The 17,839-nt window shown below is 49.1% G+C and overlaps 1 pseudogene; it reads right to left on the bottom strand.

Annotated features, from left to right (window-relative positions):
- Window positions 1-15,883, bottom strand: part of LOC115188265 (dynein heavy chain 11, axonemal-like) — a 29,465-nt pseudogene extending 13,582 nt beyond the window's left edge.
- Window positions 15,884-17,839: the final 1,956 nt, after the last annotated feature.

Raw genomic sequence — 17,839 nt, 5'->3', positions numbered from 1 at the left:
TGCCAGACTACCACTAGACTAGTCTGGCTGCTGACTGGAACAACATCATACAGTCACTATGACCCTCCATACTACCACTAGACTAGTCTGGCTGCTGACTGGAACAACATCATACAGTCACTATGACCCTCCAGACTACCACTAGTCTAGTCTGGCTGCTGACTGGAACAACATCATACAGTCACTATGACCCCCCAGACTACCACTAGTCTAGTCTGGATGCTGGAACAACATCATACAGTCACTATGACCCTCCAGACTACCACTAGTCTAGTCTGGCTGCTGACTGGAACAACATCATACAGTCACTATGACCCTCCAGACTACCACTAGTCTAGTCTGGCTGCATACTGGAACAACATCATACAGTCACTATGACCCTCCAGACTACCACTAGTCTAGTCTGGCTGCTGACTGGAACAACATCATACAGTCACTATGACCCTCCATACTACTACTAGTCTAGTCTGGCTGCTGGAACAACATCATACAGTCACTATGACCCTCCAGACTACCACTAGTCTAGTCTGGCTGCTGACTGGAACAACATCATACAGTCACTATGACCCTCCAGACTACCACTAGTCTAGTCTGGCTGCTGGAACAACATCATACAGTCACTATGACCCTCCAGACTACCACTAGTCTAGTCTGGCTGCTGGAACAACATCATACAGTCACTATGACCCTCCAGACCTCCACTAGTCTAGTCTGGCTGCTGACTGGAACAACATCATACAGTCACTTTGACCCTCCAGACTACCACTAGTCTAGTCTGGCTGCTGGAACAACATCATACAGTCACTATGACCCTCCAGACTACCACTAGTCTAGTCTGGCTGCTGGAACAACATCATACAGTCACTATGACCCTCCAGACCTCCACTAGTCTAGTCTGGCTGCTGACTGGAACAACATCATACAGTCACTTTGACCCTCCAGACTACCACTAGTCTAGTCTGGCTGCTGACTGGAACAACATCATACAGTCACTATGACCCTCCATACTACCACTAGTCTAGTCTGGCTGCTGGAACAACATCATACAGTCACTATGACCCTCCAGACTACCACTAGTCAAGTCTGGCTGCTGACTGGAACAACATCACACAGTCTCTATGACCCTCCATACTACCACTAGTCTAGTCTGGCTGCTGACTGGAACAACATCATACAGTCACTATGACCCTCCATACTACCACTAGTCTAGTCTGGCTGCTGACTGGAACAACATCATACAGTCACTATGACCCTCCAGACTACCACTAGTCTAGTCTGGCTGCTGGAACAACATCATACAGTCACTATGACCCTCCAGACTACCACTAGTCTAGTCTGGCTGCTGGAACAACATCATACAGTCACTATGACCCTCCAGACTACCACTAGTCTAGTCTGGCTGCTGACTGGAACAACATCATACAGTCACTATGACCCTCCAGACTACCACTAGTCTAGTCTGGCTGCTGGAACAACATCATACAGTCACTATGACCCTCCAGACTACCACTAGTCTAGTCTGACTGCTGACTGGAACAACATCATACAGTCACTATGACCCTCCAGACTACCACTAGTCTAGTCTGGCTGCTGGAACAACATCATACAGTCACTATGACCCTCCAGACTACCACTAGTCTAGTCTGGCAGCTGACTGGAACAACATCATACAGTCACTATGACCCTCCAGACTACCACTAGTCTAGTCTGGCTGCTGACTGGAACAACATCATACAGTCACTATGACCCTCCAGACTACCACTAGTCTAGTCTGGCTGCTGGAACAACATCATACAGTCACTATGACCCTCCAGACTACCACTAGTCTAGTCTGGCTGCTGACTGGAACAACATCATACAGTCACTATGACCCTCCAGACTACCACTAGTCTAGTCTGGCTGCTGGAACAACATCATACAGTCACTATGACCCTCCAGACTACCACTAGTCTAGTCTGGCTGCTGACTGGAACAACATCATACAGTCACTATGACCCTCCAGACTACCACTAGTCTAGTCTGGCTGCTGACTGGAACAACATCATACAGTCACTATGACCCTCCAGACTACCACTAGTCTAGTCTGGCTGCTGACTGGAACAACATCATACAGTCACTATGACCCTCCAGACTACCACTAGTCTAGTCTGGCTGCTGGAACAACATCATACAGTCACTATGACCCTCCAGACTACCACTAGTCTAGTCTGGCTGCTGACTGGAACAACATCATAGTCACTATGACCCTCCATACTACCACAAGTCTAGTCTGGCTGCTGACTGGAACAACATCATACAGTCACTATGACCCTCCAGACTACTACTAGTCTAGTCTGGCTGCTGGAACAACATCATACAGTCACTATGACCCTCCATACTACCACTAGTCTAGTCTGGCTGCTGACTGGAACAACATCATACAGTCACTATGACCTGCCAGACTACCACTAGACTAGTCTGGCTGCTGACTGGAACAACATCATACAGTCACTATGACCCTCCATACTACCACTAGACTAGTCTGGCTGCTGACTGGAACAACATCATACAGTCACTATGACCCTCCAGACTACCATTAGTCTAGTCTGGCTGCTGACTGGAACAACATCATACAGTCACTATGACCCTCCAGACTACCACTAGTCTAGTCTGGCTGCTGGAACAACATCATACAGTCACTATGACCCTCCATACTACCACTAGTCTAGTCTGGCTGCTGACTGGAACAACATCATACAGTCACTATGACCCTCCAGACTACCACTAGTCTAGTCTGGCTGCTGACTGGAACAACATCATACAGTCACTATGACCCTCCAGACTACCACTAGTCTAGTCTGGCTGCTGACTGGAACAACATCATACAGTCACTATGACCCTCCATACTACTACTAGTCTAGTCTGGCTGCTGGAACAACATCATACAGTCACTATGACCCTCCAGACTACCACTAGTCTAGTCTGGCTGCTGACTGGAACAACATCATACAGTCACTATGACCCTCCAGACTACCACTAGTCTAGTCTGGCTGCTGGAACAACATCATACAGTCACTATGACCCTCCAGACTACCACTAGTCTAGTCTGGCTGCTGGAACAACATCATACAGTCACTATGACCCTCCAGACTACCACTAGTCTAGTCTGGCTGCTGACTGGAACAACATCATACAGTCACTATGACCCTCCAGACTACTACTAGTCTAGTCTGGCTGCTGGAACAACATCATACAGTCACTATGACCCTCCATACTACCACTAGTCTAGTCTGGCTGCTGACTGGAACAACATCATACAGTCACTATGACCTGCCAGACTACCACTAGACTAGTCTGGCTGCTGACTGGAACAACATCATACAGTCACTATGACCCTCCATACTACCACTAGACTAGTCTGGCTGCTGACTGGAACAACATCATACAGTCACTATGACCCGCCAGACTACCACTAGTCTAGTCTGGCTGCTGACTGGAACAACATCATACAGTCACTATGACCCTCCAGACTACCACTAGTCTAGTCTGGCTGCTGACTGGAACCACATCATACAGTCACTATGACCCTCCAGACTACCACTAGTCTAGTCTGGCTGCTGACTGGAACAACATCATACAGTCACTATGACCCTCCAGACTACCACCAGTCTAGTCTGGCTGCTGGAACAACATCATACAGTCACTATGACCCTCCAGACTACCACTAGTCTAGTCTGGCTGCTGGAACAACATCATACAGTCACTATGACCCTCCAGACTACCACTAGTCTAGTCTGGCTACTGACTGGAACAACATCATACAGTCACTATGACCCTCCAGACTACCACTAGTCTAGTCTGGCTGCTGGAACAACATCATACAGTCACTATGACCCTCCAGACTACCACTAGTCTAGTCTGGCTGCTGACTGGAACAACATCATACAGTCACTTTGACCCTCCAGACTACCACTAGTCTAGTCTGGCTACTGACTGGAACAACATCATACAGTCACTATGACCCTCCATACTACCACTAGTCTAGTCTGGCTGCTGACTGGAACAACATCATACAGTCACTATGACCCTCCAGACTACCACTAGTCTAGTCTGGCTGCTGACTGGAACAACATCATACAGTCACTATGACCCTCCATACTACCACTAGTCTAGTCTGGCTGCTGACTGGAACAACATCATACAGTCACTATGACCCTCCATACTACCACTAGTCTAGTCTGGCTGCTGACTGGAACAACATCATACAGTCACTATGACCCTCCAGACTACCACTAGTCTAGTCTGGCTGCTGGTACAACATCATACAGTCACTGTGACCCTCCATACTACCACTAGTCTAGTCTGGCTGCTGACTGGAACAACATCATACAGTCACTATGACCCTCCAGACTACCACTAGTCTAGTCTGGCTGCTGACTGGAACAACATCATACAGTCACTATGACGCTCCAGACTACCACTAGTCTAGTCTGGCTGCTGGAACAACATCATACAGTCACTATGACCCTCCAGACTACCACTAGTCTAGTCTGGCAGCTGACTGGAACAACATCATACAGTCACTATGACCCTCCAGACTACCACTAGTCTAGTCTGGCTGCTGACTGGAACAACATCATACAGTCACTATGACCCTCCAGACTACCACTAGTCTAGTCTGGCTGCTGACTGGAACAACATCATACAGTCACTATGACCCTCCAGACTACCACTAGTCTAGTCTGGCTGCTGACTGGAACAACATCATACAGTCACTATGACCCTCCAGACTACCACTAGTCTAGTCTGGCTGCTGGAACAACATCATACAGTCACTATGACCCTCCAGACTACCACTAGTCTAGTCTGGCTGCTGGAACAACATCATACAGTCACTATGACCCTCCAGACTACCACTAGTCTAGTCTGGCTACTGACTGGAACAACATCATACAGTCACTATGACCCTCCAGACTACCACTAGTCTAGTCTGGCTGCTGGAACAACATCATACAGTCACTATGACCCTCCAGACTACCACTAGTCTAGTCTGGCTGCTGACTGGAACAACATCATACAGTCACTTTGACCCTCCAGACTACCACTAGTCTAGTCTGGCTACTGACTGGAACAACATCATACAGTCACTATGACCCTCCAGACTACCACTAGTCTAGTCTGGCTGCTGGAACAACATCATACAGTCACTATGACCCTCCAGACTACCACTAGTCTAGTCTGGCTGCTGACTGGAACAACATCATACAGTCACTTTGACCTTCCAGACTACCACTAGTCTAGTCTGGCTGCTGACTGGAACAACATCATACAGTCACTATGACCCTCCATACTACCACTAGTCTAGTCTGGCTGCTGGAACAACATCATACAGTCACTATGACCCTCCAGACTACCACTAGTCTAGTCTGGCTGCTGACTGGAACAACATCATACAGTCACTATGACCCTCCATACTACCACTAGTCTAGTCTGGCTGCTGACTGGAACAACATCATACAGTCACTATGACCCTCCAGACTACCACTAGTCTAGTCTGGCTGCTGGAACAACATCATACAGTCACTATGACCCTCCATACTACCACTAGTCTAGTCTGGCTGCTGACTGGAACAACATCATACAGTCACTATGACCCTCCAGACTACCACTAGTCTAGTCTGGCTGCTGACTGGAACAACATCATACAGTCACTATGACGCTCCAGACTACCACTAGTCTAGTCTGGCTGCTGGAACAACATCATACAGTCACTATGACCCTCCAGACTACCACTAGTCTAGTCTGGCAGCTGACTGGAACAACATCATACAGTCACTATGACCCTCCAGACTACCACTAGTCTAGTCTGGCTGCTGACTGGAACAACATCATACAGTCACTATGACCCTCCAGACTACCACTAGTCTAGTCTGGCTGCTGGAACAACATCATACAGTCACTATGACCCTCCAGACTACCACTAGTCTAGTCTGGCTGCTGACTGGAACAACATCATACAGTCACTATGACCCTCCAGACTACCACTAGTCTAGTCTGGCTGCTGGAACAACATCATACAGTCACTATGACCCTCCATACTACCACTAGTCTAGTCTGGCTGCTGGAACAACATCATACAGTCACTATGACCCTCCATACTACCACTAGTCTAGTCTGGCTGCTGGAACAACATCATACAGTCACTATGACCCTCCAGACTACCACTAGTCTAGTCTTCTCTACTGTATTACCGTGTACAGCAGGATGCTCACTTCCTGTCCTGGAGGGCCAATAGACTTCTGGTTTTCATTCTCTCCTTCTAATCACAGGAAAGACCTAGTTAGCTGTACAACTTAATGCCTTTAACTGAAATGTTTGTTTCGCATCTAACCCAACCCCTCTGAGTCAGAGAAATACTTCCATACTGACAAATGCCGTTCCCTACCTGCAGGATGACCCAGTGTCTGCTCTTCCCTACCTGCAGGATGACCCAGTGTCTGCTCTTCCCTACCTGCAGGATGACCCAGTGTCTGCTGTTCCCTACCTGCAGGATGACCCAGTGTCTGCTCTTCCCTACCTGCAGGATGACCCAGTGTCTACTGTTCCCTACCTGCAGGATGACCCAGTGTCTGCTGTTCCCTACCTGCAGGATGACCCAGTGTCTGCTGTTCCCTACCTGCAGGATGACCCAGTGTCTGCTGTTCCCTACCTGCAGGATGACCCAGTGTCTGATGTTCCCTACCTGCAGGATGACCCAGTGTCTGCTGTTCCCTACCTGCAGGATGACCCAGTGTCTGCTGTTCCCTACCTGCAGGATGACCCAGTGTCTGCTGTTCCCTACCTGCAGGATGACCCAGTGTCTGCTGTTCCCTACCTGCAGGATGACCCAGTGTCTGCTGTTTCCTACCTGCAGGATGACCCAGTGTCTGCTCTTCCCTACCTGCAGGATGACCCAGTGTCTGCTGTTCCCTACCTGCAGGATGACCCAGTGTCTGCTGTTCCCTACCTGCAGGATGACCCAGTGTCTGCTGTTCCCTACCTGCAGGATGACCCAGTGTCTGCTGTTTCCTACCTGCAGGATGACCCAGTGTCTGCTGTTCCCTACCTGCAGGATGACCCAGTGTCTGCTGTTCCCTACCTGCAGGATGACCCAGTGTCTGCTGTTCCCTACCTGCAGGATGACGTAGTGTCTGCTGTTCCCTACCTGCTGGATGACCCAGTGTCTGCTGTTCCCTACCTGTAGGATGACCCAGTGTCTGCTGTTTCCTACCTGCAGGATGACCCAGTGTCTGCTGTTCCCTACCTGCAGGATGACCCAGTGTCTGCTGTTCCCTACCTGCAGGATTACCCAGTGTCTGCTGTTCCCTACCTGCAGGATGACCCAGTGTCTGCTGTTCCCTACCTGCAGGATGACCCAGTGTCTGCTGTTCCCTACCTGCAGGATGACCCAGTGTCTGCTTTTCCCTACCTGCAGGATGACCCAGTGTCTGCTGTAACCTACCGGCAGGATGACCCAGTGTCTGCTGTTCCCTACCTGCAGGATGACCCAGTGTCTGCTGTTCCCTACCTGCAGGATGACCCAGTGTCTGCTTTTCCCTACCTGCAGGATGACCCAGTGTCTGCTGTTCCCTACCTGCAGGATGACCCAGTGTCTGCTGTTCCCTACCTGCAGGATGACCCAGTGTCTGCTGTTCCCTACCTGCAGGATGACCCAGTGTCTGCTGTTCCCTACCTGCAGGATGACCCAGTGTCTGCTGTTCCCTACCTGCAGGATGACCCAGTGTCTGGTGTTCCCTACCTGCAGGATGACCCAGTGTCTGCTGTTCCCTACCTGCAGGATGACCCAGTGTCTGCTGTTCCCTACCTGCAGGATGACCCAGTGTCTGCTGTTCCCTACCTGCAGGATGACCCAGTGTCTGCTATTCCCTACCTGCAGGATGACCCAGTGTCTGCTGTTCCCTACCTGCAGGATGACCCAGTGTCTGCTGTTCCCTACCTGCAGGATGACCCAGTGTCTGCTGTTTCCTACCTGCAGGATGACCCAGTGTCTGCTGTTCCCTACCTGCAGGATGACCCAGTGTCTGCTGTTCCCTACCTGCAGGATGACCCAGTGTCTGCTGTTCCCTACCTGCAGGATGACCCAGTGTCTGCTGTTCCTACCTGCAGGATGACCCAGTGTCTGCTGTTCCCTACCTGCAGGATGACCCAGTGTCTGCTGTTCCCTACCTGCAGGATGACCCAGTGTCTGCTGTTCCCTACCTGCAGGTTGACCCAGTGTCTGCTGTTCCCTACCTGCAGGATGACCCAGTGTCTGCTGTTCCCTACCTGTAGGATGACCCAGTGTCTGCTGTTCCCTACCTGCAGGATGACCCAGTGTCTGCTGTTTCCTACCTGCAGGATGACCCAGTGTCTGCTGTTCCCTACTGCTGTTCCCTACCTGCAGGATGACCCAGTGTCTGCTGTTCCCTACCTGCAGGATGACCCAGTGTCTGCTGTTTCCTACCTGCAGGATGACCCAGTGTCTGCTGTTCCCTACCTGCAGGATGACCCAGTGTCTGCTGTTCCCTACCTGCAGGATGACCCAGTGTCTGCTGTTCCCTACCTGCAGGATGACCCAGTGTCTGCTGTTCCCTACCTGCAGGATGACCCAGTGTCTGCTATTCCCTACCGCAGGATGACCCAGTGTCTGCTGTTCCGTACCTGCAGGATGACCCAGTGTCTGCTGTTCCCTACCTGCAGGATGACCCAGTGTCTGCTGTTTCCTACCTGCAGGATGACCCAGTGTCTGCTGTTCCCTACCTGCAGGATGACCCAGTGTCTGCTGTTCCCTACCTGCAGGATGACCCAGTGTCTGCTGTTCCCTACCTGCAGGATGACCCAGTGTCTGCTGTTTCCTACCTGCAGGATGACCCAGTGTCTGCTGTTCCCTACCTGCAGGATGACCCAGTGTCTGCTGTTCCCTACCTGCAGGATGACCCAGTGTCTGCTGTTCCCTACCTGCAGGATGACCCAGTGTCTGCTGTTCCCTACCTGCAGGATGACCCAGTGTCTGCTGTTCCCTACCTGCAGGTTGACCCAGTGTCTGCTGTTCCCTACCTGCAGGATGACCCAGTGTCTGCTGTTCCCTACCTGTAGGATGACCCAGTGTCTGCTGTTCCCTACCTGCAGGATGACCCAGTGTCTGCTGTTTCCTACCTGCAGGATGACCCAGTGTCTGCTGTTCCCTACTGCTGTTCCCTACCTGCAGGATGACCCAGTGTCTGCTGTTTCCTACCTGCAGGATGACCCAGTGTCTGCTGTTTCCTACCTGCAGGATGACCCAGTGTCTGCTGTTCCCTACCTGCAGGATGACCCAGTGTCTGCTGTTCCCTACCTGCAGGATGACCCAGTGTCTGCTGTTCCCTACCTGCAGGATGACCCAGTGTCTGCTGTTCCCTACCTGCAGGATGACCCAGTGTCTGCTATTCCCTACCTGCAGGATGACCCAGTGTCTGCTGTTCCCTACCTGCAGGATGACCCAGTGTCTGCTGTTCCTACCTGCAGGATGACCCAGTGTCTTCTGCTGTTCCCTACCTGCAGGATGACCCAGTGTCTGCTGTTCCCTACCTGCAGGATGACCCAGTGTCTGCTGTTCCCTACCTGCAGGATGACCCAGTGTCTGCTGTTTCCTACCTGCAGGATGACCCAGTGTCTGCTGTTCCCTACCTGCAGGATGACCCAGTGTCTGCTGTTCCCTACCTGCAGGATGACCCAGTGTCTGCTGTTCCCTACCTGCAGGTTGACCCAGTGTCTGCTGTTCCCTACCTGCAGGATGACCCAGTGTCTGCTGTTCCCTACCTGCAGGTTGACCCAGTGTCTGCTGTTCCCTACCTGCAGGATGACCCAGTGTCTGCTGTTCCCTACCTGCAGGATGACCCAGTGTCTGCTGTTCCCTACCTGCAGGATGACCCAGTGTCTGCTGTTCCCTACCTGCAGGATGACCCAGTGTCTGTGTTGAGAGGCAATTTGCAGGGCCCCTGTCAGCCACCTCCTCCTGACCCATTGACACATTGTGTAGTGTCCCCAACTCTATGGAGAAGCCCAGCCTCAAACCCATAACACAGGACACAAGACACTCAGAATATCTCTCCACAGTCCCCACGTGCTTCTTATCATCAGGATGCATCTGAATCAGGTGGTTACAGTGAGAACAGGACTGGAGTCTGCTGCTCAACCCAGTAGCTCTCTAGGAGGAGAGTTGGCAACCCGGTGTTTGTGTAGTGTTGTGTAGCCAGGTTCTCCACATTGTTGAGTGGGTCCACTCCAGGAGAGAGGATGCAGAACACAGGGGTGGAGGGGCTGCTCTCCAGCTTGGCAGCGTCCACATACCTCGCTCCCAAGCTCTCCTCCACAAAGCTCCTGTCACAGTTCAAGTCACAGATTTAGTTACCTACTCACTATGGGACTGATAGAGGTGAAATACACTATGTTACTATCATTTCCTTACTGGCAAAGCTTGAAGTGCATAAAACTGTTGCATTTACATTCACCAAGTCCAAGTCCGTTTACAAACATGTGCAGGGGCTACACTTCCTCACCGGAAATGAAAGAATACTGTAGAATATGTAGTGCTGATGTCTCAGTCCCAAATGGAACCCTTTTCCCTACATAGTATGCTACTTTTGACAAGAACCCCATGGGCCCTGGTCAAAAGTAGTGCACTATATAGGGAATAATAGGGGGCCATTTGGGACACAACTGATGTCTCACCTGAGGGCGTAGGTCATTCTGTCAGGGTATATGGCTCTCAGCATAATGAGTTTCTGCAGGGAGGTTTTATTCTTCCAGTCCTGAGGAAACCCCTCTCTCTCAGGACACTGAGTCTACCATCTTCCTCCAGTGCTTGGCTGAGCCCTTAATGTCCCGGTCCAACCCCCCGGAACTCATCCAGGGTAGACAGGGTCTGAGGAGATCATCATCATCATCACACCACCCTAAGCTGCCAATGTCCCAGTGCAGGCTCCCTATTCCCTATGGGTCCTGGTCAAAAGTAGTGTACTACATAGGGAATAAGCTGCCAGTTGGATCGCACACACAATGTGCTAATGTACTTCTTAGTGCACTCATTTTAGTGCACTCTATGGGGAATAGGGTGTGATTAGTGCACTCTATGGGGAATAGGGTGTGATTAGTGCACTCTATGGGGAATAGGGTGTGATTAGTGCACTCTATGGGGAATAGGGTGTGATTAGTGCACTCTATGGGGAATAGGGTGTGATTATTGCACTCTATGGGGAATAGGGTGTGATTATTACTCTCTATGGGGAATAGGGTGTGATTATTGCACTCTATGGGGAATAGGGTGTGATTAGTGCACTCAATGGGGAATAGGGTGTGATTATTACACTCTATGGGGAATAGGGTGTGATTATTGCACTCTATGGGTTATAGGGTGTGATTATTACACCCTATGGGGAATAGGGTGTGATTAGTGCACTCTATGGGGAATAGGGTGTGATTATTACACTCAATGGGGAATAGGGTGTGATTAGTGCACTCTATGGGAATAGGGTGTGATTATTGCACTGAATGGGGAATAGGGTGTGATTATTGCACTCTATGGGGAATAGGGTAGGATTAGTGCACTCTATGGGGAATAGGGTGTGATTAGTGCACTCTATGGGGAATAGGGTGTGATTATTACACTCTATGGGGAATAGGGTGTGATTATTGCACTCTATGGGGAATAGGGTGTGATTATTGCACTCTATGGGGAATAGGGTGTGATTATTACACTCTATGGGGAATAGGGTGTGATTAGTGCACTCTATGGGGAATAGGGTGTGATTATTACACTCTATGGGGAATAGGGTGTGATTAGTGCACTCTATGGGGAATAGGGTGTGATTATTACACTCTATGGGGAATAGGGTGTGATTAGTGCACTCTATGGGGAATAGGGTGTGATTATTACACTCTATGGGGAATAGGGTGTGATTAGTGCACTCTATGGGGAATAGGGTGTGATTATTACACTCTATGGGGAATAGGGTGTGATTAGTGCACTCTATGGGGAATAGGGTGTGATTATTACACTCTATGGGGAATAGGGTGTGATTAGTGCTATGGGGAATAGGGTGTGATTATTGCACTCTATGGGGAATAGGGTGTGATTTAAGGTGCAGCCTTGGAGATGTGTGTTACCCTGACGATTCCCCAGGCTTGTGGGGACAGGAACGAGACAGGGCTGGCTACGCTGGGCTCCACTGAGAAATACAACAGGAAGTCCAACTCCTGGGCCTCAATCTGCCCACGGGTCAGCAGAATCTGGAGAGGAGAGACAACTGAGATTTAACAACAGGTATAGATTAGAAAAGGAGATTTTTCAGATCAGAACTTCTATCCTATCAATAACGTTTTTGATCAAACAAGATTATGGCCTCGGCTACCAGAAACATGAATCTGAAACAGAGACATGTGAAGTCACGACCATGCGAATGACAGCCTTACTATAGACACTTTCTCACAGTGGAGTTGAGAACAGTTGGCCACAGGCAGGTGGCTATGACAGTTATTAGCATTCTGCCGTCAGGCCACACCCGCTGTCAGAGGTAACAGTCTGAACAGCTTTGGCCAGGCCAGGTGGGAGAGCTAATCAAAAGCAGCGTATGGTCCTTCTGTCCCGCTGACGGCCTCTAATTGAAGCTAATGTGGGGCCAGAATAAGTGCTTTGATTTATGAGAATGACAGGGGGGGCCAACCTTTTGGGGCTGCCCTGGGCCACTTACCTGGAAGGCATTGTGTAACAGGAAGGTTGACTTGTCTCTCTGGAAGAGGCTCCGGCTGGTGTAGAGGAATGCTGAGTAGGTGACGGCCTCGGTCAAGGAGAGCACTCTGGCCCTCACGTCCTCATCCCACTCCGCTCGCTCTATTGCTTTGTGGAAGACTGTGTTGCAGGTCTGGAGCACAGGTACAGGGAGACAGGTGCAGGGAGACAGGTACAGGGAGACAGGTGCAGGGAGACAGATGCAGGGAGACAGGTACAGGGAGACAGGTACAGGGAGACAGGTACAGGGAGACAGGTGCAGGGAGACAGATGCAGGGAGACAGGTACAGGGAGACAGGTACAGGGAGACAGGTACAGGGAGACAGGTGCAGGGAGACAGATACAGGGAGATAGATACAGGGAGACAGGTACAGGGAGACAGGTGCAGGGAGACAGGTGCAGGGAGACAGATACAGGGAGATAGATGCAGGGAGACAGGTACAGGGAGACAGGTGCAGGGAGACAGATGCAGGGAGACAGATACAGGGAGATAGATGCAGGGAGACAGGTACAGGGAGACAGGTACAGGGAGACAGGTACAGGGAGACAGGTACAGGGAGACAGATGCAGGGAGACAGATACAGGGAGATAGATGCAGGGAGACAGGTACAGGGAGACAGATGCAGGGAGACAGATACAGGGAGATAGATGCAGGGAGACAGGTACAGGGAGACAGATGCAGGGAGACAGATGCAGGGTGACAGATACAGGGAGATAGATACAGGGAGATAGATACAGGGAGACAGATACAGGGAGACAGATACAGGGAGACAGGTGCAGGGAGACAGGTGCAGGGAGACAGGTGCAGGGAGACAGATGCAGGGAGATAGATACAGGGAGATAGATACAGGGAGATAGATACAGGGAGATAGATACAGGGAGACAGATACAGGGAGACAGATACAGGGAGACAGGAACAGGGAGACAGGTACAGGGAGACAGATGCAGGGAGACAGATGCAGGGAGACAGATGCAGGGAGATAGATACAGGGAGATAGATACAGGGAGACAGATACAGGGAGACAGATACAGGGAGACAGGTGCAGGGAGACAGGTGCAGGGAGACAGATGCAGGGAGACAGATGCAGGGAGATAGATACAGGGAGATAGATACAGGGAGATAGATACAGGGAGATAGATACAGGGAGACAGATGCAGGGAGACAGATGCAGGGAGACAGATGCAGGGAGACAGATACAGGGAGACAGATACAGGGAGACAGATACAGGGAGACAGGAACAGGGAGACAGGTACAGGGAGACAGGTACAGGTAGACAGGGAGGCAGGAACAGGTAGACAGGTACAGGGAGACAGGAACAGAGAGACAGGTACAGGGAGACAGGTACAGGGAGACAGGAACAGAGAGACAGGTACAGGGAGACAGGTACAGAGAGACAGGTACAGAGAGACAGGAACATGGAGACAGGTACAGGGAGACAGGAACCGAGAGACAGGAACCGAGAGACAGGAACCGAGAGACAGGTCCAGGGAGACAGGAACAGAGAGACAGGAACAGAGAGACAGGTACAGAGAGACAGGTACAGAGAGACAGATACAGAGACAGGAACATGGAGACAGGTACAGGGAGACAGGTACAGGGAGACAGGAACAGAAAGACAGGAGCAGAGAGACAGGAACCGAGAGACAGGAACCGAGAGACAGGTCAAGGGAGACAGGAAAAGGGAGACAGGAACAGAGAGACAGGTACAGGAAGACAGGTACAGGGAGACAGATACAGGGAGACAGGTACAGGGAAGAAAGGTAAGGGAGACAGGTACAGAGAGACAGGTACAGAGAGACAGGTACAGGGAGAAAGATACAGGGAGACAGGAACGGGAAGAAAGGTACAGGGAGACAGGTACAGAGAGACAGGTACAGAGAGACAGGTACAGAGAGAAAGGGGATTTCATAGGTCCATAGTGTGATTAACTGTTCTATTACACCCCAGGGAGTTTCCCCCATGTGTCTCAACCAGCTATGAGAGTAGTGACTGACTACACAAACACTTGACAAGTATGACTCCAGATATTAAACACCCTAAAGGAGAACTGGTACATGGAGTTATAAGAGGTTATAATCACCTTGAGGGAGAACTGGTACATGGGGTTATAACCACCTTGAGGGCGAACTGGTACATGGAGTTATATGAGGTTTTAATCACCTTGAGGGCGAACTGGTACATGGAGTTATAAGAGGTTTATAAGAGGTTATCAACTTAATTGAGAAATGGTACATGGGGTTATAAGCTATTATAATCACCTTCAGGGAGAACTGGTACATGGTGTTATAAGAGGTTTATAAGGGGTTATCAACTTCATTGAGAACTGTTACATGGGGTTATAAGCGATTATAATCACCTTCAGGGAGAACTGGTATGTGGGGTTATAAGATGTTATAATCACCTTGAGGGAGAACTGGTACATGGGGTTAAAAGTGATTATAATCACCTTCAGGGAGAACTGGTATGTGGGGTTATAAGATGTTATAATCACCTTCAGGGAGAACTGGTATGTGGGGTTATAAGATGTTATAATCACCTTCAGGGAGAACTGGTACATGGGGTTATAATCACCTTCAGGAAGAACTGTTACATGGGGTTATAAGCGATTATAATCACCTTCAGGGAGAACTGGTATGTGGGGTTATAAGAGTTTATAATCACCTTGAGGGAGAACTGGTAAATGGGGTTATAAGAGCTTTTTAAGAGGTTATAATCACCTTGAGGGAGATCTGGTACATGGGTTTATAAGAGGTTTATACAAGGTTATAATCACCTTGAGGGAGAACTGGTATGTGGGGTTATAAGAGTTTATAATCACCTTGAGGGAGAACTGGTAAATGGGGTTATAAGAGCTTTATAAGAGGTTATAATCACCTTGAGGGAGATCTGGTACATGGGTTTATAAGAGGTTTATACAAGGTTATAATCACCTTGAGGGAGAACTGGTACATGGGGTTGATTCTGTGCAGGTTGTAGATGATGAAGTAGAACAAAGAGGTTCTCTGGGCAGCAGGACGGTAGAGCTCTCTGGCCTCGTTGATCTTTGTCTTGATCTCTCTGGCCTCCACCACCTGTGTGTGTGTGTCAGTTAACACAATGAGTTATGAACTAGGGCCTCAGTCATGCTCCAGATTTCTCCCTATTTCAGCGTAGCCATAAGTACATTTCATTTGTAGCTAACACGGTGAAATGGAGTGTGCATTGCTCTACTAACTAGACTATAAAACAGTAGGCCTATATAATAACACATGGAATTTAAGTCTTGACGCTAGTAGACATCCTAAACCAGAGCTACTGTACATACTACTGTACATCAGAGAGGCTGAACAGTATTTTTTCACCTTGTTGTTCTAACACCAGTGATACTAAACTACAGGCTACTGTATGATTCATTTGACCTGGTTATCATGAACATAATTATACACGAAGATAGACGCAATAACTAAGATAAGATAGACTTTATTAGTCCACATGGGATGGAAATATGCCTTCTGCTTTTCCCCCAACACCTCCGATATACACACACATACACAGGGGTGAAAGTTAGCCGGTGCGGTCCGGTACGGCGTCCCGGCAAAATAAATTAGCTGTATGCTAATAGATACCCATAGACTTCCAGTCATTGCGCTAATGCCATGTTAGTATTGGCTCGCAAAACTACCTCTAACTTCCTTCATACTGGACACAGAGACATAGAAATGGTATCCATGAGTTCATCTGACTGGGGAAGTAGACACAATCCCAAAGTATCCCTTTAAACCAGAAGCCCTCTGGTCAGAAATCCTCATGCTTCTCCAAACTTTGAAAAGTTTCAAATGTTCACCACAAGGGAATAATCTTAACTGTATCCACGAGATAATCTATAGTCTCCCAAAGCAGCCAATACAGTATTTATCTGTTCCTCCATTTCAATTCAATTAGCAGAGGCTCGACAAACCCGACCCGGTGGCTTTTCATTTTTCACTAATTACCCTTCCCATGTCAGGCTACGGCCCCCATTTTTTAGGGCCCAGGTTTCCCATGGCCCGGATCTTGTTACACTCTATATCTTCACAAGCAAAAATGAATGTACTATTGATAGAACCATTACTCCACCAAATGAAAGTCCTGGGCTGATGGATTGGCTTGTAGTCCTCCGTCAGCCATGAAAGGAAATAATTAGTATTCATTACTTCACACTCTACAACATTCCAATTATTAATGAACTTCAGCTGTGGAGCCCCACCGTATCCATCATGGCCATCACAGCAGGTTGTATTAATCACAAGCAAAAACAAGCGCAGGTCATCTACAGCGGATGAATTTCTAATCAGATTTACCACAGGGATGAATTGTCACGGGTCGACAGACAGCAGCAGCACTGGATCTGTTAGGAGTTCAATACATGTCCAGTCTTAGATGTTCAGTAATATTCACACACACTTTGGTTTCACAGGGAAAGGAAGGAACAAGAAAGATGTGTGTTGATGGTTGAGAAGAGGAGGTCGATTTATAGTATTTTTATTTTTCCGTTTGCACCGTAGATATATATGTTGTTCATTTAGAGGATTGAACTCAGATAATCATAACAACGGTGGTGTGGAGGTGAATGAATATGCTTGGGGATTGGATTATTTGCTCCATTGGTTCAAAGGGACTCAGTGTAATAGATTGAAATACATCCACATCCATTTCACATCATAGTGGATTCATCATTCTTCCCATAACCTACGCTACGGCAAATGACCAAATCAACTACAAACTACAGGCTTACGTAGCCTAATGCTAGACCTATGTAGCCTGATAATAAGCCTATGTAGACTAATGATCTGTATTGGAGATTGTCCTGGATACACTCCTGACCACTGTTGAGAGTGGTGGTGGTGTTGTGTTGTTCCCATTCGTTTTCAGAGAGGGAAAGGCACAAGTCCCTAAGCCACAAGAGAGGCTGGCTGCCCACTTTTCAGGGCTAACCACTGAAGAATAACTGTTCAGTATTCACCACATAAAGACTATGAGCAGGCCAATGAACATCTATCACCAGACGTCAGAGGGGCGATCCATACGTCTGCCTC

Source organism: Salmo trutta, unplaced genomic scaffold, assembly GCF_901001165.1.
Source record: "Salmo trutta unplaced genomic scaffold, fSalTru1.1, whole genome shotgun sequence".
In the NCBI taxonomy this organism is placed as follows: domain Eukaryota; kingdom Metazoa; phylum Chordata; class Actinopteri; order Salmoniformes; family Salmonidae; genus Salmo; species Salmo trutta.
Note: the sequence above shows the minus strand (reverse complement) of the source record. Positions and strands in the feature narration are given on the sequence as shown.